We start from the raw sequence: 21,276 nt of genomic DNA, 5'->3' as shown, positions 1-21,276 counted from the left end.
GTGTATTTGTTGCACGTTACTCTATTGCTCTACGATTTCAGCATCAGAGTTCAGCAGCTTGATGGAGGCTGGAACAAACGATTGCTTCAAGTGGTTTGATTTTTCATTTTGGCACATGGAGTTTTCCTCTCGATGGCAGAGGTTCATATTCAGAGAGGAATGGGATGTTGAGAGTGATTTTTGTTGCTTGTTTCGTGACTTGCACTGGCTCTGTGTGAGCTTGTATTGTTTCTTCCCTATTACCTTCATGGCTGTTTTGTTGTTGTTTTGTTTTGGCAAGCTTGCTTTTCAGTTGCACTGTTAGGTTTCCAAACCATGCTGTGATTCAGTATCTAATGATGCTCTCTCAGACTGCCCGTAGAACATCAGCATGATCTGGCTGCTCGCTTCATGCAGCCTCAATCGCCCTGAAAAGTTCTGCCGCAGTTTATTGCTCAGGTTACCAAGAGGAAGGTTTTCTGTGTGGACACCTGAATGAGTGTCTAGTTTTTGACGACCTCAGACTCACGGTCAGCCACATGTCTCGGGTCAAAGATCATCTCCTGTGCTTTGGTGACATTTAGAGTGAGTTGGTTCGTGTCACACCACTTGATGATGGTTTTAACTCATCGTGGTGCAAAAAGCAGAGTAGTCACACATATTTAAAAACCGTTAACTAGACCCTTAAAAGATAGCAATAAAACATGAGGAAAGGTCCGCACATTGTAGCTCCCTTAAGTGCAATTTATTCGCTTGAAATGTCACTTGAAGTGCTTATAGATTGCACTCAAGGGAACTACAGTGTGCAGACCTTTGTTCGTGTTTTATTGGTGTCTCAACATGGTGCACGGAAATGTCCATGTTCATGTGGAGAAAGGCTCAAAATCACAGGAAGTCTTATCATTAAAATCATAAATTATGATGTAATTATTTGGGTATTCTTACTTGCAGTTATGAGTGTTGGGGTTTGTACGGTTATGCATGAAAATTCTGGAAAAGTCATGGAATTTGTTTCACAAAGCTGTGTGATAAAACATGATGTGTTCAAGCACCTTCAGAACTGTTAAAATCCAACAATAATTTTTACAGTTTTTGGCTGTGAGAAATTGTGTACTTTTCGGTGATTTTTAGAGAAAACATGCCTTCTTTAAAAATAACCTAAAACTTAAAAAATATATATAATAAAAGATTGTAAAGGAAAATAAATGTGTTTTTTACCAAATATTTTTAAGAAAAAAAAAATCTCCCAATTCAGCATGTTTTTCTTTTAGTTCCCAGAACATTCTTCTTAAAGTTAATGTAACATTCTCTATAAACATTAAAAATGTTGATTTTTTTTGTGGTTAGCATATCACATAACACTACATTTTCATTGTTTAATAATGGTCTGTAATCTCAGTCCTCAAAAAAATGTTCTGAATGTTTCTTTGAAAATGTTGGTCCTTTGTTCTCATGTAGCATTTAGGGAATGTTTTATAAAAGATCATTCCATGATCTGTCACCTCTCAACATCACCAAAACATCTTCAGAATGTAATAACGTTACGTCTTAGTCATTTAACCTGAAAGGAACATTATTTTAAACGATAAACATCCTTAAAGCGTTCTTTGAACATTGGATTAAAAATGCTGTATTTAAGTAATTATTGCAACTTGTAGGTAACGTTAGCCAATGTCCTGGAAATGTTCCCTGCTAGCTGGGTAACCAAAAGCAATAAAAAAAAAAAGCAAAAATATAGTTTTGGGATGAATTGTAAAATAGCTAAGAAGCTGAAATTGCTAAAATGTTTAAATGGTGGATGCATCTTTTTTGTGGTGACACTAAAAAAGCTTTTTAAAAGTTTTTTAAAACCAAAATCTAACAATATCCATTTTTGTATAATTAATGATGTGAAATAACTGATCTTAAAACACATTTTTAACATGATGGATGGTGTAATTGAAGATGAAGTCAGACATTTTTGGGGGAACATCTAAGAATAAGGTTTGGCAGCGATGCTGGTGGTCGCAGGACTTTAGCAACACGTGCAGTTTTAGAGCCACGAAAACACAGCTTGCATTCACTCGGGGGCAAAATCGAAGCAACTGCGCTATGATTAAAGGATCTTACTATATTAAAGCCATGTCACTGGCACCAGCAGCCCTTTATTTGCCCAGAATCATTGCCTTCAGGACTTGGGTGTGCACGGCTATGAATTATATATCTCATGTAGCTTTAGCCTTTAGGCTGCACAACACTGTCTGTCGTCTCAAATGCAACGTGTCAGATCCTCAGCCTTATAGATGGCCTTGTTTTCCAAACATTGTTCATCTCATTATCATCACCATATGCTGCTAGCTTTGTCTTCGCTCATTAGCGCGTCTCCCGTTTAGGAGGAGATAGTGAGAGTGCGCTCGGAGGGGGGGCATGGCGGAGAGCGCGCCGTGAAAGAAATGTGTGCAGCTATTCCAAGAGCGATCGCATATCTCCGAGTGACTCTCACGAGGGCTGACCATGAAACAGATAGGAGCGCGATGCAGAGGAACCGTGTTATTGAAAAGTCTGTCATGGAAAATGGCGTCGGGGGATGATAGCAGAGAGAAAAGCTTATCTACACTTAATTGTTCCTCTCTGAGCCTTTGAAAGCACAATGACTTCCGCTGCACCCTTCTATGATTAGAGCCTTCCGTCATACCTTCCTCGTTTTGAAGCGCCATTGATTCCTATTGTTCCTCGCTGTCTTTCACCTATTCACAGAGGAACCTTTGTAACAGGATTCAACAACCATTTCCCCGCTGCGTTGTCTTGTCACAGGACAATGCATCGACTCGAGTCTCTCAGGACATTGTTAAAGCTTAGACTCTGATATTTATAAAGACCAGTTTAAACTAGAAATATCTCAGTTCAGGGATACTCAACCTTACTTGCGTTGGGGGCCACTTTTAGGACTTCAGGATGTTTCTAGGATTTTAAGATGTTTATTGGATATTAAGAGGTTTCCAGGATGTTTTTCGGGATTTTAGGACTTTTCTAGGATTTTATGACATTTCTAGGATGATTGGACATTTTACATATTTTAGGAAGTTTCTATGATTTTAGGACGTTTCCAGGATTTTAGAACATTTCTAAGATTTTAGGACATTTCTGAGATTTAATGACATTTCCAGGCTTTTCAGACATTTCTTGGATTTTGGGACATTTCCAGGATTTTATGACATTTTATGACATTTCCAGGATGTTAGGACATTTCTTGGGTTTTAGGACGTTTCTAAGATTTTAGGACAGATCTAGGATTTTTTGACATTTTTTAGGTTTTTAGGATGTGTCCAGGATTTAAGGACATTTTTCAGATATTGGGACATTTCCAGGAACTTAGGGCATTTCTAAGATTTTATTACATTTTGTTCTACTCTGATGCAGTTTTATTTACGCTGGTACCTTTTGTATACAATATAACAATTCCCAGTGTGAGTCACTTTACTTTATTGTGAATTAGAAAGTAGTATGCGGTTGGCAACCTGGCACCCTGTCAAGGTCCAGATTTGGCCAATGGGCTGTAAGCTGAGTATAACTGCACCACAACCTCATATGACCTGAAGTAAAATGATCCCAAAAAGTTCCACTGATTGTGGTACACAGATTTTAAGTTTAGGAAAAAGAGAGCACAAGTATTTAATCAGAAATTAGTGTCTGCAAATAGCCTGAGCGTTTTGCTCTGCAGTGGTCTGTATAGCATCGGTAAAGTTATTTTTTATATTATCATTGGTTGTCTGTCATAATACTCTATTAATCAAAGCTTATTCAACAGTTGCACTCCGCACAAAGAGAGATGAAGCCAGTATGTTGACATGTTTTCTTGTTGATATGAAACTGCAGTCATTAGGAAGTATTCAGAATCTGTTTTTTTTTCCAAACAACTTTTTGCACTTTTTGTTTTCTACCTGGTGTTCTCCCACACATCTGTCAGCATCCTGCAGCGCTGAGGGTTTATGGCTTTAAGCATCTGATAAACTGGTCTTGTTATCCGGAGGTGTTTTTTGGCATTTGGTTTGCTCGAACGCTCTTCACGTGTGAGTTGTTTCCATCCACTCGTGCAGAGTGGATGCCACAAGGTAGATTCTTTTTTCCGTTTAAGTGTGAAGTCAGCTGCAATGACACATTATGATGCTGTTACAAATGGTTGCCCCCATCTGCTACGGTTTAGGAGTTGGAAAAAAAAATCTAATGCAACTGTCCTATTTTACTTATGTGTTAGAAGCAGTGGGAAAGGATAGTAATGGAATATGTTCAAGGCAGGCAGCTTGCGGGACGCTGATGGTTGTTATCAGAATTGTTTTGACACTGATATTTTTCTTACATTTAAAACACCCTTGAACTAAGACAGTGATATACGGCTTATGGCCAGCAGACCAAACTCTGCCCCCGATGGAGTGCTGAGTGTCCCACCAACCCTTTTCTAATTCACAATGAAAATAAAGTGATTTACACGGGGAATTGGTTTTTGTACTTTTAGTTTATGTGAAGTGCCAGAGTGGATCAAACAGCATCAAAACAGAGTTTGTTCATCAAAAAAGTGCCAGTGGAGGATCCCCCGCACCCCAGACAGAGGTTCTAGCTAAGCCCCTAATGTCCTAAAATCCAAGACAATTTCTCAAATCCTGTAAATGTCTGAAAAATCCTAAAAAAAGTCTTAAAATCTTAGAAGTGTCCTTAGATCTGAGAAATGTCCTAAAATCTTAGAAATGTCCAAAAATCCTAGGAACGTCCATGAAACAGAAAAATATCCAAAAATCCTTAAAAAGTCCTAAAATTCAAGAAATGTCTGAAATTTGAGAATGTCTAAAATGTCTAAAAAAAATTTTTTTTTTAAAAACAAGAATTTACAGTTTTTTTAAACCTGAAGTGCAAACTGTAAGAACAACAGTGGGCGTGTCAAATACTGAAGATTGGCAAGAATGGCCGGAGAAAAAACATGTGTTGGTCTCATTAATAGTTGGGCCATGCTTGTTTTTTGATTGAAAACAAATATTTCTAATAACAGAACAAAAGTCTGCAGGTTATCAGTGCGATCTCCCATTTTCCCATTTGTTTCCTCTGTCGGGCATTTTGCAAAGTCCTCCATTGATATCACATGCATGATTGCAACGGTTATGCTCAATAGCTGTTTGAAATTTGGGCTGGTTTGCCAGATAATACCAACATTTTAAGACTCCCTAGAGCTGATTTGGAAGAAAAGGTGGACTGGTGGACTGTTTAGTGTTCTTGTGTTACTTAACATGAGTTCCATGTAGTGATGTATACAGATTTTGAGGTTTTGGGGAAAATATTAAAGATCAGTGCTTTGTATCTGCAGGAAAAAAAGTACATAAAAGTAGGACTGATGCATCCCTGCAAAGAATACTTTAAGGTCAGACTTAACAAAAATTGAATCCCTCCTGTCTATATTTTAATTTCAGCTAAAGTAAAAGACGTCATGTTTTTCTTCCCTACAAGACATCAAAGAAGTTCTTGGCATTTCAATATCCGAATCCAGTTTTCTGTCACATGATTTTATCTGCTAAGTGCCTGGAGCAGTCATCTCCGGTGGCTACAGACTGGGTGTTCCTCCCCGTGACAGGGCTCATCAGTCACTGTGCCACCGAGAGAAGGACAGGCAGAAAACAGAAATAAATACCTGCTCCACTAAAGCACATGATTGACAAAGAGGAGCCCCTATTCATCATGATGATGAAGCACCACTCAAGGAAATAGAGCATCCGCAATGACATCTGGGCCTATTGTTCTCCTCAATGATCTTCTGTCGCTCTCACAGAGAAATGTTCCATTTTTAAGTCATGGCCTGATTGTTTATGAATGTTTGCCAGAAAAAGAGGCCAGTTCTCCAAGTAACTGTGTCCTTTGTGTGTTTGTCAAACTTTTTCATTCTGTCTGAGTGTCTCTGAGCTTCCTGATTGGCAGGATGCTACCACTGCAGCTCCACCTTGACTTACTGGGCTGCACTCTTTCCGGCGTTATGAGTCAGCAGTGGGACCGCCGCTCCATCAACGGAGGGCGACATGCTGCTACAGACAAAGCAAAACAGACACATAGGGAGGGAGGCAGTGGGAGATGGTGATGATGATGATGTGTGTCTCCGTGGGGGGTTGACACAGCTGACAACATGTCAGCAGGGCCGACCCAGATACCACCAAAGAGAGGCGGGCAGGACGCCGCTTTCCAAAAGCTGCCTGTCAGGTAGTTATGGCATGTACATTGACATGTTAGCTAAACATATGAACTTTGGTTTTGTAAAAGGCCATCATACAGTACTCGAATTTGAGCCACGTGTTCAGTCGGCTGGTCCACACTAAATCTCATGAATTATTGGTCAGATTTCATAAAGATCTGTCGTTCCCAGACAACAGCGTTCCTAAGTTGGCCCATGGCCAGAACTAATACATTTTCTGGCCCCTCCTGGCTGTTCTGTATTAAACATACCATCACAGACTGGTGGGACAGAACTGTCTCACCTGTAAGCTGGCAGCACAGGTAGTAACAGCACCACAAGTACCTTTGTGTAAAAGAGACGCCCAGGAGGAAGGTATCATGGGCGGGACAGATGTGTGTGACCCATCATGGGAGATTTAAAAAGCATCTGGCAGCAGTTAGCAGCTAACTCTTAGAAGATGAACAGCAGCTGTAACACTAAAGTCCAGGAGCTCCTTACTCTCTGAGCAGAGGACAAGATCAGCTGCCATATAACAGGGATGCTAAACGATTGTTATTGACATGTTATCTCATTGTTATTGTTAATAAAGTGCTGCTGGAGCGAATGTCGTAAGTCACACTAAAGGCCAATACTGTTTTGTTAAACATCATCCCTCTTGTATTTACACCATTTTGACATGCTGTTCAAAATCACACACTGCAGCGACATGATGTCACCGTTGTTTGATTCTATGTGAAAGTGCAAAGGAGACGTAAAGACGGAAGTTTGTAACTGCTCTTTTGCTTTGCTTTTTGCTTTTTCACTGTGTAAAAAGGGCAATTGATACACCAACTTTTTCACCCCTTTTCTGCGATATTTCAAGATTTTTTAGAATTTTTGTCAATCCCCTTTTTGTTAATGTGCACAAAAACAGGTGGATATGAGCTTGTTAACATCTTCATGTTAACATTTAGCACAAAGTTCGGTCAAATTAAGAAAAAATTTACAACAATAAAAGGATTTCCTACACATTCATGTATTTGCGGCGGCCTGCCACAATTAAAATACCTGCTGCTGTGTATAGATTCTACATTTTTGGGGATAGACCATTCATTGGAAGCGCTGTTGGAATACATATACCATTCAGTTATTCATTGCTACACACTGTCGGAGCACAGAGCATACTCTGGGCATAGACGGAGCAGCAGAATATCTGGCACAGTTAAAGCGAAACTTAACATTATGCAGCAGCTGCTCCTCGCATTCATTGACCTGATCTGATCTGCTCTGATCCGATCGACCGATCAATTACCCACCCAGCTACTCAAACTCCTCTGAGGAAAAAAATCATAAGTTTTTCCGGCGTTGCATTCAAGGACCTGCAAAAATGTCCAAATTTAGAGCAGACACAGAATGAAACTGCCACAGATAGATTATAATTCTGTGGGAAACACAGAATAACTGATTTAAATGCTATATATATATATATGTATATATATATATATATATATATATATATATATATATATATATATATATATATATATATATATATATATATATATATATATATATATAGCATTTAAATCAGTTTTTTTTTTTCTGTGTTCCAATGAGCATTTTAATAACACCAGCAATTAGTGATGGCAATATCTGCTTTTTAATTGAAGGTTAACTGAAATGAGCCTCACCTTAATCCAGCCGCATCTTTATTAACAAAGCGGACGTGCTGAAGGTAGGATTCTGACTGCTGATAGTGTTTAATTAAATGTAACCTCCGAGTTTATTCCCCTGCAGTCTTTGACCCGCGGCCTCTGGCTCCGCTGAAGAGGAGCTTTATGTTTAAAAGCTTTAGTCTGCTGCACCTGGCCCTGGGGCTCAATCCCTGACAGGTTTAAGCATCGGGAGCACAGCTGTGAGGAGCTTTTCTTGGCCTGCAAAGACACGACAGGGGCAGTGTGCAGATTCCTCCTCGCCCATCCCTCAGGGGCGGGAGGAGAAATGCATGACAATAATTGCGAGTAAAATGTGAGCGGTAAAAATCTGCGTGCACTTCACATAGCATCAGAACAATCTAATCAGTTCCAGACTGCAATTAACCAGCTTCTTTTTGTTTGGGGGGAACAAAGAAAGGGCTTTGAGGTGCACGCTGTACAAATAACCCCTCGTTACATTTGTCTCGAAGCACAACAGCTCGATAACACGACGCTTTATCATCACGTAATTTGTTTTTGCTCGCAGACTCATAACTTCATGACATTTAGAAGTTTCCACAACCACAATGCGTTCCTCTTTTCTCTCATGCTCTCGCTCCTTCCTGAGAGCCACAACACATCAGTGAGTCAAAGTGAGGCCTTGAATCCATCTGCGAGCTGCGTAATCTGTCTCCTCTAAAAAATTCTGCCTTCTGTTGGCTCGCTGGGGGGAATCTTCAGTATCAGCGTGTGTTGCTTTGCTGTGGTGTGTTTTTTGCTCCTGCCTCAGCTGTGAAAGTATAATTTGCTTTAATTGAACGTAATTGCGTGCTTTATTGGAGATATGACATGGATTTGCTAATAGGGAGAAAGGCGTCCGTGGGGCCAGATCGAGAGGCTCGGTGTCTCAGTGTCGCTGTGCCATATGCCCGTCTGATATCAGCACACATTCTTACCCATGTGTTATTTGTGTACCTGTCTCCCCCTCTCTTTGCCTCCTCCTCTCCCTCTGTCCATCTGCTGTCAGAGGCACCCTGAGTATTTATCTCTGCAGGAGGAGCAGGTCACTGCATTGTAGGGCTGCACGATTATGGTCAAAATGGTAATCACGATTATTTTGATCGATACTGAGATGAGGATTATTTATTGTTTTTAGGGATGAAATATTTTTATTGCACATTTTACATTTAAACCAGTAGAGCACTGATTTCACGTTCATGGTGTGCTACATTCCTGCTAACATAGGGTGATTAGGTCTGGCATCCAAAGTCTCAGCCCAGAATGTTGAGAATAAGCCCAAAAATAAGAATAGGCCCAATGGACTGTATTTGATTTGTCAAAGGAGGGGGATGGCAAGGTTTTTGTTTTTTATGGCCTTCCACAAAGTTACTGATATTTTTCTTTGAGCCTCCCTAAGTGACTTGGGGAAAAACGCATGCAGTATCAGAAATGTGAAAATCCGTCATTTTTTACGGTTTCTGTCTAAATAAAGATAAGTAGCATCATTTTGGCCACTTTTAAGAAAACATGAAGAAATGTTTTTTTTTTTATTACAAAAAACGTTTTCACCTTACAAACCTGCAGAATGCATGTATTATATGTATTATATTATATATATAAAAATCTCCTTTAAAAAGTCATTTGACATGCCTCTGCCTTTTTACAACACCCCTCCCCTCTCATAACTAACAAGTAGTCCCTTAGTCATATTAAGATGTTTTTCTGAATTAATTATTTTTTAAAATATAAACATATAAACAACATATAAATTTAAAAAAGCTATTTTAGTAATGAGAAGAAGAGATAAGGACTATCCGTGATCATTTCAGAGAATGTATGGTCCTAAAATCTTCCAAAGTCATGGAAATTCATTATTAAAATGTGTATGAACCCTGTTCTTAACTTTCACGCATTCATTGTCCGACAGTTTGTGTTTTTTTTCAGGACAGTAACACAATAGTTGTGTTTCTTTGTGGCACACACACAATTCTAATGCACTCTTTGCGTATGATTAGTTTTTTCCTAAATATGGAGTACTTCCAAAGAACATATGATCATGGATGGTTTTTGTTTCAGCCTGCAATCTGCAGACTGACAATCTGCCGTTGCAACACTAAGGAAAGTTTTTTAGTGGAGATAGGGTTTGATTTGATGTGCTGCATAGTATTCTACGAGCAGAGCATATTAAGGGCAATATTGCCGCAGATCATGCTCTTTTTATTGCGGGAAACCAAAATCGTGATTACTATTCGATTAATTGTGCAGCCCTACTGCATTGGGCTCAACATATTAAGAAGGGCATCTTATACCGTCCCCCTGCTCTTCCCCAGCTCATGAAAGATGTAAAATTTGAGAGGAATATTCTTCCAAGAACCTCTGAATGTCCCCTGAGGGAGCTCGGTGCTAAGAGGGACAGATTAGCTCCGTGAGTGAATCTGCAGGACCTGTCTAGTCATCCACAAAAGATGAGTGACGCTCTGTTATTAGCGATATAAACTAAACGCGTCACTTATTGATGGCCCATGCCACAGGAATCGACATCCATACTCTATTGGAGGAGAGATGGGGGGCAGAAAAGGAGGCGAGGGGAGAGGAAAAAGTAGGTTAGTGAAGAAGGACCGGCTGCCTCGCTCAATTTTGTAAGCAGGAGAACACAGGCGCTGGCAGGGTGCAAAGTGTACAGTTTGTGTGCGCCATTGTGTGTGTAAATGTGTTGCTGTGAGAAGAATTGTGCAAAGAACAACAGAAACGTTATGCATGTGGATACACATTCTCACACGGGTCTTTGCAGCCGCTGTCTATTTGCGCAACAGTTTCCAGCTGCTCTCCGTGTGACTGCCTTTTTTACGTGAACTGAATGTTGTGTGGTTGCGTTCATGTGAGGGTCCGTGCAGAGGCAATGGTCTTGCAGAGTGTCGGTGGTAACTGTCGGCTCTCCTGCACTGCTCCGTGTCTTGGCAACAGGAGGAGTGTGAGGGAAATAGTGCGAGCAGACAAAGACGACTCCTTCTGCCTGACAAATGCTGCAGAGTGGGGAGGCAGAAGATGGTTTCTGTGCGACAGCATGGGGGGGAAGAAGTGGGTCACAAGGAAATCCCCATATGGACGACCCCCCCCCCCAGCCTCACACCCTACCCCGCTGGGCGCTGCCTGCACTGCCAGGAGCATTGCAAAACTACAAAAACTAACCCAGAGCCCAGAGCGAGATGCACCGAGGGGACAAATGCTTGGCTACACATACAGCGAGGTGTCAGTTTATAAGGAACAATCTCTGCCTCGATACAGACCGTGCACTCTAACAAGTCATTTAAGTATTACGTTGATGCATGAAAAGACCAGCATTTCTTGCATCACTTACTGAATTTTGTTTCTGCCATCATCCAAAATGATATGTAGACAGACGAATCACGTCCAGGCACAAATTTTGTGTAAAGGAGGTCGTCTCAGAGAGCACTGATTAATGTGAAATGATGCTGTTGTAGCTCAATCAAGACAAATGCTTGGAGCCAGTGTTTATTTCATTAAGCAAAAACTATGATTACAAAAACTAAGGCTGTACCCGACTCAGAATCATGTCAGGTGAATCAGATTTGTCTGTTCAATACGAGTATTTGACACTTTGTTTTCCATAAATTTTACAAGTTTTAAAGTTTGAACGAGTTTTTGCCGACACTTAATTTCAACAGCATTCGGTCAAAAACTCTGCTGGAGAAATGCAAGCTTGTACATGCGTAGCCATTATTCGTAGTTGCAGAAAAAAGGAAATTAACAGCCTGTAAACTTGTTGTATAATCGGATCAGTCAATTTTGGACAAAGCCACATTACATTCGGACTGCTGATGAGTGTAAAAAATGTTGCATCATTAAATAAAATCCAAAGTGCTGGCGGATGAAAGAGCCTGAATCAGAATCTGGATCGCGATTCAGAATTTGACTCAAATGTTATCATGCAGCCGTGTCTGACTATTGTCACTGACCAGGTTCACTCCTTCTTCGCTATAGCTGATTTACACTTGGACGGACCCCTCCAGCTTGATAACACACAAACTAAACAACACCTGGAGTGTCACAGATCTCCTGCTGTAGCTTCACTGGCCTGCACAGATATCAACTCATTCTAGCATGTTTGGGATGATGTGGAAAGATCCATTTCCACAGTATAATATTTGCATATCCAACATCTTTAATAACCCATGCCGAGATGATTTTATGATTCCATTCCACTCAGAAATAAGTCTCGGAAACTACACATTAGAGCAAAGATTGCTTTTAAATGATCGCATCTAACAGCAAATTTTACTAACTTTTACTAACAATTTTCTAACCCTACCGAGCAAACATTTAAATGCTGAATGAACGTTGTACACTAAATGTTATGTTGACTTTATATCATACTGTGAAGTTTGATTAAAATTTACCTGCGTGCACTTAATTTTGTGAAGTTGTTGCAACTCTGAAACTATTTAGTGATATCAACTTGTTCTTTCTAAGTGTTAACAACTTAAGTAAACCAAATTATTCTGATTTAACTGGATCATTACAAAGAAGATTTTGCATGTGGGGTAAGAACGTCCAATTGAGACATCCTGCTATGGTTCAGAAATAATTCCAAAGTTAAAGTTGTGCCAACTTCTGTGACCTGGACATCTTTCCTGTGGGTCCAAGCATCTTGAAATACACAATCCTGCACTCAAACATTTATGCATCACAACTTCCACACTATGGACTTTTTTTTCTCTTTATGCTACATAAAAAGCCCTCAAAGAAAACTTCTTCCACAAGGACAGTTTAGATAAATACTTCTAGCTCTTAGGTCAGGGTTCAAAGATTATAACTTGTAAATTTCCATGGGAAGGCTGTTGGAATATGCAGTATGTACCATTCAGTTATGCATTGCACCACACTCTGGGCACAGATGGAGTAGAGGAATGCTAGGTATAGTGAAAGTGAAACTTAAGTGAAACTTAATGGTTAAGTTTACTATACCTAGCATTTTGCTGGGTCTAAAAGTTTACTTGCACTCCCTCTGTAGCAGCTGCTCCTCTCATCCATCAATCTGATCTGATCAGCTCTTAATGATCAACAGATTTATTTTCCACTCTGGGACTAAAACTCCTCAAACCACAGAGGAAAAATAACCTAATGGAAAGCTCCACCTGCTCTGCATACATGAACGCGCAAAAACGTTCAAAATTAGAAAGGGGACACAGAATGTTTTTTTAAAAAAGTTTTAAAAAAGACAGACACATATGATAAAACACTGTATCATAATACAATCACCATCATTGTGCATGAAAACGTCACTGGCCATCTGCCTCATGATTGCGTTACAGTTTTTGGCTTCTGATCAGGACCATTTGCAGAGGCACAACATTACAGTCTGACCAATCTTTGCTGGGCACTTCACACACATTTTAGTCAAGTACAAACTACTAAAGTCTGTGATAGCTGATAACTTTGTCCAAGCTGTGAGATAGAGACCACAATAGCTGTGACGGAAAATGATCTCACCCTGCAGATTCAACACAAACAGAAACACACACATACTTACTGTACATACTGTATACAGTCTCTCTGACATTATCTCTCACTTCTGTTTTCTCTTTTGCACAAACACACACACCAAACACATGCTCACACACACTCCTGCAGCCGCCGCCTTATAGTCACGTCTTCCCAAATGAACTAAATCCAAACCGGTTAATTATGAGATTCATCGCTGTTAGCACCTGTTCGGTAATTAATGCCAATCACTGCCTTCTGGGGAGGAAAATTATCCTCCATAAAAACACGGTTTAGCTAGCATCGCTCTCTTGTTTCCTCCTTCCTTTCTCTCTCCCCTGCTTATTACCCTCTGACAACCTGTGTGCCCTGCGCCTGCTGTTCGCAAATCTTCCCAGAAAATAAATAAGCACTGCAGTAAACAAATGTTGCAACCGTGGCCATGCTTGCGGATGAAGAAGTCTTGGAATTCCATCAACCACAGATGGGCAGACAGTGTAGGAGTGTGGACATGGTGATGGATAAACCTGAGATGTCAGTTAGAAACCAGAAAACAATAATAAATTTGGGCTAATGCTTAGAGAAGGGTGGTTTGGCAAAGCAAGCTTGTGCTGCAGCTTCATGACAGTATTTTGATATTCAAACCAATAGTATTCCATGAAATGTTAAGATGTGTTGCAAATTTAATCAGATGTACACCACTTGATATTAAAACCTTCACTCAAGGGTTTCTGCAGCTGTGGCGTCGGAGCCGGTTAAGGATACTTCAGCATGTGTTTGGTTTTCTGCTCAGGGTTGAAATTGATACGTGTCTGGCAGGTTGCAGATGTAAACATGTGTCTGTGAAGATAATGATGATAATCTTCTTTCTAAACACTGGCTTGAATGAAAGCTGTAAACTGAGCTATTGGCAGATAGATTAAAAGTGTCACATTTTAGCAGCAATAAACCATTAACGCAAACAAGACATAAGCAAGCAGATAGGCACTCAGGAGATTGGCAGCTTCAGTCAGGCCGTAGATTGCACTCTGAGATTGCTTTACAACATAAAAGCTTTTATAGCACTGCGAAGACGTAGGAGTGAGAGTCTCACAGAAAATTCAGTTTTTAAAAAGGGAAAAAAAATATTTTAGAAAGCAGTAGAGTTGATTGGAAACATGATAGTAATTGTGGAAATTGACAAGACATGCTGCAACAGATATTTAGACATAGGTTGACATAATGTTTGCCAAATGTTTGCCAAATGTTGCTGGGAAGCCCTGCAAAGGGTCAGTCAAAACATCCAAGATTGGTGCCTCAAATGGTGGTAAAAACATCCAAGATAAGTGACTCAGATGCTGCTGTGAAATGCCATGAAGGGTCGTTTAACATCTGAGATAGATGGCTCGAACGCAACTGGGAAACTTTGCAAACGGTCGGTAAAAACATCCAGGACAGGATTTTTGGCTAAAAGACCACTTGGAAACATTACAAAGAGTCAGTGAAAACACCCAAGTTCAGCAGCTCAAATGCTGCTAGGAAACGCTGCTAAGTGTCGGTATGAATACCTCGGATCTGTGGATCATGGAGCTAAAAAACATTGCGAAGGATTGATGAAAACATGCAAGAGGTAACTCAGATACTGCTGGGGAACGTTGCCAAAGGTTGGTAAAAACACATGAGACTGGTAGCTCAAACACTACTGGGAAACATCACAAAATGTTGGTGAAAACATCCGAGATCAGTGGCTCAAATGCTGCTGGGAAAGGCAAATTTACTACAGGGAGTGTGTGTTTTCTGAGAGACTTTAGAGCAATGGGCGTATGTTTTGGGGATAACGGTCTGTCCGAGACAGGGGTTGGCCTTCCAATGGGACATTTTTCTAACTTAAGGGGCATTGAAATGTTGTGTTTTCAGGACAATGCAGCTCAATGAGTGGTTTACAAAGGCCGCCTCCAGTTTACTTTTTGATGTTTCTGGCTAAATCATTTTAAAATGACAATCTTGTAAAAAAGTCTTAGATATAAATGGCAACATATATAACATCATGCCAAAAGCTTTAAGCTGAAGCTAATGGAAGTGCACTTGTAGGACTTAAAGAATGAAAAAGAAGTGTTGTTCTGGTATTGCAGTGATGTAGTCTGTGGCGTAAGTGGGCTAAGAAAAGTGTTTATTTTTTGTTTCACATAACCCTGTTTGGCTGCTTGGTGTACGTACTTGTTCATATTATCACAAATTATCTTAATACTTTAAATGTAAGAAGAGAAAATACTTTGAGAATGAGGACTTATTGATGTGTTTGGTTAAACGTAGATCCATCTCAGGTAAAATACTTGTCATATTTATTCCAAGGAAGATATTAAATTTTGAAATGCTAAATGTCACATGTAGCTAATTAAACTTTGCATTTTATTAACTTTGAATTCCTGAACTAAACCAGGCTGCACATAGGCTTCATTTGAACTGAACATTTTCACAGAGAATAAAATAGCTTGTTTTCACATTCACTAAAGGACCCGTAACGTGTGGGATGCATTATAATTTAGCGAGTTACCTGGAGATGGATATGGTGGGTCAGGGGGAGGCAGTCATACATAAATCTCATCTGTTGCACAGGCAGTGCTGCGTGGAATGAATTATACATCTTTTATGGCTTTTAACTGTTGATCTCAGGGCAGAGCTCAGTGGAACAATGTACACAATCAGAGAGGAGGAGACGTATGGGATAGGCGGAGAGGAGGCTGACAGTCGGGCTGTATTACGGCTGCAGATTAAAATCAATACAAACATACGGCTGGACTAAACGAGTCGGATACAACAAGATAGAATTCAATATGATACTGAAAGAACATGAAGGGCTGCCGAGTGAAATGTTTGCACTCAGGGCCTTGCATGCAAAATTTCACATTTTTGTACAGCACGCATATGCATAAACACACATTTAGCATACAAACATTCACGCAAGTAAGGACTTGAGAGTTTAACGCCTAAATACTTCAATCAATTTTTAACACTCAAAGTCCCAGAGGTATAAAAAATTAATAAAACTGCATCTGCATCTGCAACTGTCTGGGCGTTCAAGGACTCAGATGTCATGTTATTTTAATAGTCACCATTTAGAGATCTAAAATGTGATATATTTAATATAGATTTGAGACTTGACTTGGCTACTTTTCTAATGTTTTTGATGACATCATACTCCCAAAAGTAATGCTGAGACCCCAACACTACCACAGAGTCTGTTGGGCAGTAAAATTTAGTGACATCAGACGTGTTTAAAACATCACAATATGTCTGGTGTCTGTCAAAAGTATTGCCCGTCCTATAAATTACCAGTTTCGGTAGATGACCTATACCTTACTTGGAAGTTAAAACCAAAAGTAAGGCATAGACGTACGCAACATATCCTCATACAACGGTTCATATATCTAACAAATTAGTGCGCCTTAACAACACTAATTTATTTATTTGTGGCGGCCCGCCATGATTAAAACATTTGCAACAACGTATTAATTTTATATTTATGGAGTGGGACCGTTTGTTCGGAGCGCTGTTTGAACACAGGGCGTACTCTGGGCACAGATAGAGCAGCAGAATGCCAGGTGCATTGAAAAAGCAAAACTTAATAGTTATTTGCTGGGTCTAAAAGTTTGATTTCACTCGCTTATGCAGCAGCTGCTCCTCTCATCCACCAATCTGATCAGCCCTGATCAGATCAACAAATCAATTATCCACTAACAGCTAACACTGCTTTTAAGGGAATAAAAAGGAACTCATGAAGAGCTCCGCTGTGCTTTTTTGTCATAATGAGCATATTGTGAGGTCACAGTGATCTTGACCTTCGACCACCAAAATCCAATCAAGTTATTGTGGAGTCCAAGTGAATGTTTTTGCCAAATTTGAAAAAATTCCAAGATGTTTTTGAGATATTGTCTTAACAAGAATGAGACAGACAAGGTCATGGTGACTTTGACTCCTGACCTTTGACCACCAAAATCTAATTAGATCACCATTGAATCCAAGTTAATTTTTGTGCCAAATTTAAAGGAATAGATGTTTTTGAGATCATAAGAATGGCATGGACAGAGGACAACCCAAAAACAGAATGACTCCGGCTTCAGCTATCGTTGGCAAGAAGGCATAAAAATAGTGGTATCAGTACTGATATTGCTAATTATGGCTCTGTATTACATTAAGATAAATTTATTGTTAACGTCTACCCCTACAATGTATGAGCAAAAGCTTGGTTAATATAGTGTTATTAATATCAAGAATGCAAGCTGGAGCTTAACAAATGAGATCTAGGGAGTAACAAACCAGATTCACCCTAAAAACAAATTTGAGGAAAAATTAATTAGGAATTTCTTACAACTAAGCTGTTTGCACCAGTTACTTGTTCATACAAATAATTCATACATTCATACAAACGTACAATAGACACACTCCAGACCTCCATTGTCTCTGTCCCTTTTCAGTTTTCCATCAGCTGCCTCCTCATTGTCTCCCCACAGAAACAAGAAATCAATCCCTCTCATCTTCGACTGGTAAACTATGCGAGACTGATGCACCTGCCACATTCACATCAATACTGTTTGTTCACACTTGACATGTAACTGTCTCACAGATGCTACAGAAAATTGAGACGCTGGAGCTTTTGACCAGTTTGGGATTAAATGAATGTGAAAGCTCTCAAAGTCAACACAACAGAATTTTACCATTGTGTGCTCGCAGCAGGGAGCGGCGTGTGAACGCTATCTGCTCTCTCATATCAGGAGAGGCCTGAAAGATCGATGGTTTCCGTATAGATCTTCGTCTTTCGCCAGACACTCTCCCCTCTGTGGATTTCCTTCTCCACAATCTCTCTCCTCTCATCTCTGCTCCTCCACTCTCTATCTGTCTCATTTTTTGTCCCGTCACTTTCTCTATCTTTCAGTGTGTACGACTACTCTCCGTCAGCCTCAGAATGGGAGGAGGGAAAAAAAGACACTTTCACATCCCCTCCGCTTCCATTTCCCAGGATTCCTGAGGGGGACTGATTCAATCGCTGCCTGCTGCTGAGGTTGACAGTGACATCTAAAGGTACCTCTCCCTCTGGATGCCTGTCTCTTCTGCTTCTCTAGAATTATTCCTCTGCTCGCTGCAGCCCTCGATGCAATGGCGAAAAGTGTCTTTCTTGTGTGATTGGAGATGTTTATCATATGTGCAGAGAGTTGTATGATTATGGGCTGCGAGGAAACACTCAAGGGAAGTATTAAATGTGCATATACAATAATAGAGCTGACTAAAAGCTGAATGCGTCATCACAGGCGGAGTGTATTATACATTACTGGACAGCCACCTAAATTAATGTGCTCTCTGATTTTCCAATAAGGTGCGGCCCGTTGGGATTGTGGAGCTCATTAAGTTGCTTTGTGCACAGACACAGTGACGTGCTGCTGCTGCTGCTGGGATCTGATGAGATGATACTGAAATGGTGCATTTGCATATATGCATGAAACCAAACACAGCGGCCAATGAAAGGGCAGGAAAGCAATTTCAGATTTCCATACTGAGTCAACAGGTTCAGCAAACCAAAAAGAGTGCCTATTTCGCAAGGAAGGAGTTCAGTTGTTTGGCTTTAAAAATTTAAATGTAAGATATAGCCACAAGCACTGATTCTGGGGTTCAGGCTCACATGGATGTTTAAAACATGAAAGTAGGGCTTCACAGTATTGATTTTTTTTTTTGCAGATTTTGTGCTTCATTTGGGCTATACCGATACAGATATATCAGACTCTTCTGTAGTGGAATTAACATCATACTATGCACACTCTTATCATAATGGCCCGCTAGCAGATGAAGACATGAAATACAATACTTTTCAGTTTAATACCCATTCATTGTGAGAAATAAGAAAAATACTTCAACTAAGATTTATGTATTGTACATGTTCATTTTATCAGTAAAATCAGTTTGTGATATTGGCAAACATCAGCATGTTAGCTGATTCCAATATTTAATTTTAAAGCCTATATCAGGCGATACCAATGACGTGCCGATATTATTGTGCATCCCTATGTGAAAATTAGGTTGGATCAAAACCTTGACAGAGGCTCATTCATTTATGCCCAAATCGGTTTAAGGTCACATTCTTCTTTGGCACCACTGTCACTTCCTGCCGGTCGATTGCAGAAACATTTTGAGGACATACTTCAATGGCTTAGTTAGAATTATCCACCGAGTTTGGTGATTATGCATAAACGGTCAATGACTTCTGGCCAAATTTTGCAAAAGGCCAACTTATTTGATTGCAACTAATTGCGCTTCCTATCGAGCAATATCAAAATCATTAAACAGACGTCGTACAGCATTATTTTTAAACATATCCTGATAGTTATGTAATGATTGGACAAACAGTTTAACATTTGAAAACATCTGATTTGTGTCATGCTTCGCACATTTCTTTCATTTGTGGTGCCCCCTAGTGGTGGATTTGAGTTTTTAGCTTTGCTGATTGGTAATACAGCTATAAAGTTAGGTCTATTTATGTGCGGAGCCACGCCCCCCTAAAGTTCATGGGTCAATATATTCAAAACACAATGACGTATTACCAAGCTTTTGATTACTTTTAATAAGTCCAATTATGATCCACAGAAAGTTTGGTATAAAGTGGAGTAATGGTTTCGGAGGAAATATCAAAAATTAAAAAAAATTAAAAAAATAATAGCAGAAAATTTTCTTGTGGGACGTTAACGTTTCTTACCGGGTGAGAGGCAGGTCATTTTTGATTTTGGTTTGTCGAGCAGCTATTCCCCCCTTTACCCAGTCTTGTGTTGTGTAAAGCAAACCGTCTGCCAGCCATCGTTTCATATTTAACATCAGAGGATGTTTTGTATTCAACTCTCAACAAGGAAGCAAATAAGCAAATTTTGTCACAAGAGATTCTTTAAACGGCACTGTATGAAACTGGGTCACTATTGCAATCCACTGTAACTGTTGTTAATTCACATTAAGGGCAGCTGTCTTCCTGCTTTCAGAACCAACTACAAACTTTTCAAAGCCACGTTCGGTTTTTCAGTGGAGCTGTCTTTTTTGAAGTGAGTAGTTGAAAAGTGATAATACTATGTATTCAATTGGTGTGTTCTCCTTGACCCTCTCCTTTGACACTGAGGTGGTTCTGACTGTGAAAAGCTTCTACTGACAGGGTCAGCTTTTATGTGTGAAAAATAAATAAAAACAGCATCCTGAAGAAAACAACCAAAAAAACAGTTTATCTCCTGGTTTAAATTCTCCAAGGAAGGAGATTTGTTGTTCAGTTGTTGACTCATTCCCAATCTCACAGCACAAAATATATGCATATTTATTGCTGCCCTAACAGGGACTGTTCTTTATTTATCAGAGGAGGAAGCTGAAACTCTGTATATTTTTCATTGGGGAAAAGGCATGACCCTTCCTCCACCAGAAAAAAAATAATTGTTAGAGTTTAAACACTGACCTTTTAATGTTAAAAAGTTAAAAGTTGAAGACGAAGTCCTGGAGTTGAAAAAAATCTGCAGTTTTTCACTATTGTTGTGCATGCTGGTTAGTTCATGCAAACACTTAATTTTTGGCCAAATCTTACATAAGATTTAGAATAAAGTTAATTTGATGAAATATCACATTTGTAAGCTCAGATCTAGTTATGTTTTCTTTTGACAGAACTAGTCATTCCACATGATGTGTTCAAGGACCGACTCCAACAACCAAATGGTTTTTACAATATCTGGCTGTGCTAAACGGTGTATTTTGGGCAATTTTTGAAGAAAATATGCCTTCGAAAAAAAAATTTTAATCTGCAAAAAAATAAAAAGGTTTTCATTAAAAACTGGCAAACATTTTAAGAGGGGAAAAAAACCCCTTTTTTTAAATCGCCAAAAATTAGAAACATAATACAAATAACACAATAAATTGAAAATTGAATTAAAGAAATCAAATTGA

The 21,276-nt window shown here is 39.6% G+C and overlaps 1 protein-coding gene and 1 long non-coding RNA gene across 2 annotated transcripts in view; one reads left to right on the top strand and one right to left on the bottom strand.

The window, feature by feature from the left end:
• Positions 1–21,276, bottom strand: part of shisa9a (shisa family member 9a) — a 71,284-nt gene that overhangs the window by 32,483 nt on the left and 17,525 nt on the right. The gene's annotated exons all lie outside the window — the stretch shown is intronic.
• LOC148186357 (uncharacterized) overlaps positions 1–21,276 on the top strand; it is a 104,297-nt gene that overhangs the window by 72,518 nt on the left and 10,503 nt on the right. The window contains exon 3 of the long non-coding RNA XR_015774969.1: positions 18,254–18,399. This is a non-coding gene — a long non-coding RNA (uncharacterized LOC148186357). The remainder of the gene's footprint in view (positions 1–18,253; positions 18,400–21,276) is intronic.

This window comes from Plectropomus leopardus, chromosome 19 (genome assembly GCF_026936395.1).
Source record: "Plectropomus leopardus strain MGB_pleo_1.0 chromosome 19, ASM2693639v1, whole genome shotgun sequence".
Taxonomy (NCBI): domain Eukaryota; kingdom Metazoa; phylum Chordata; class Actinopteri; order Perciformes; family Serranidae; genus Plectropomus; species Plectropomus leopardus.
Note: the sequence above shows the minus strand (reverse complement) of the source record. Positions and strands in the feature narration are given on the sequence as shown.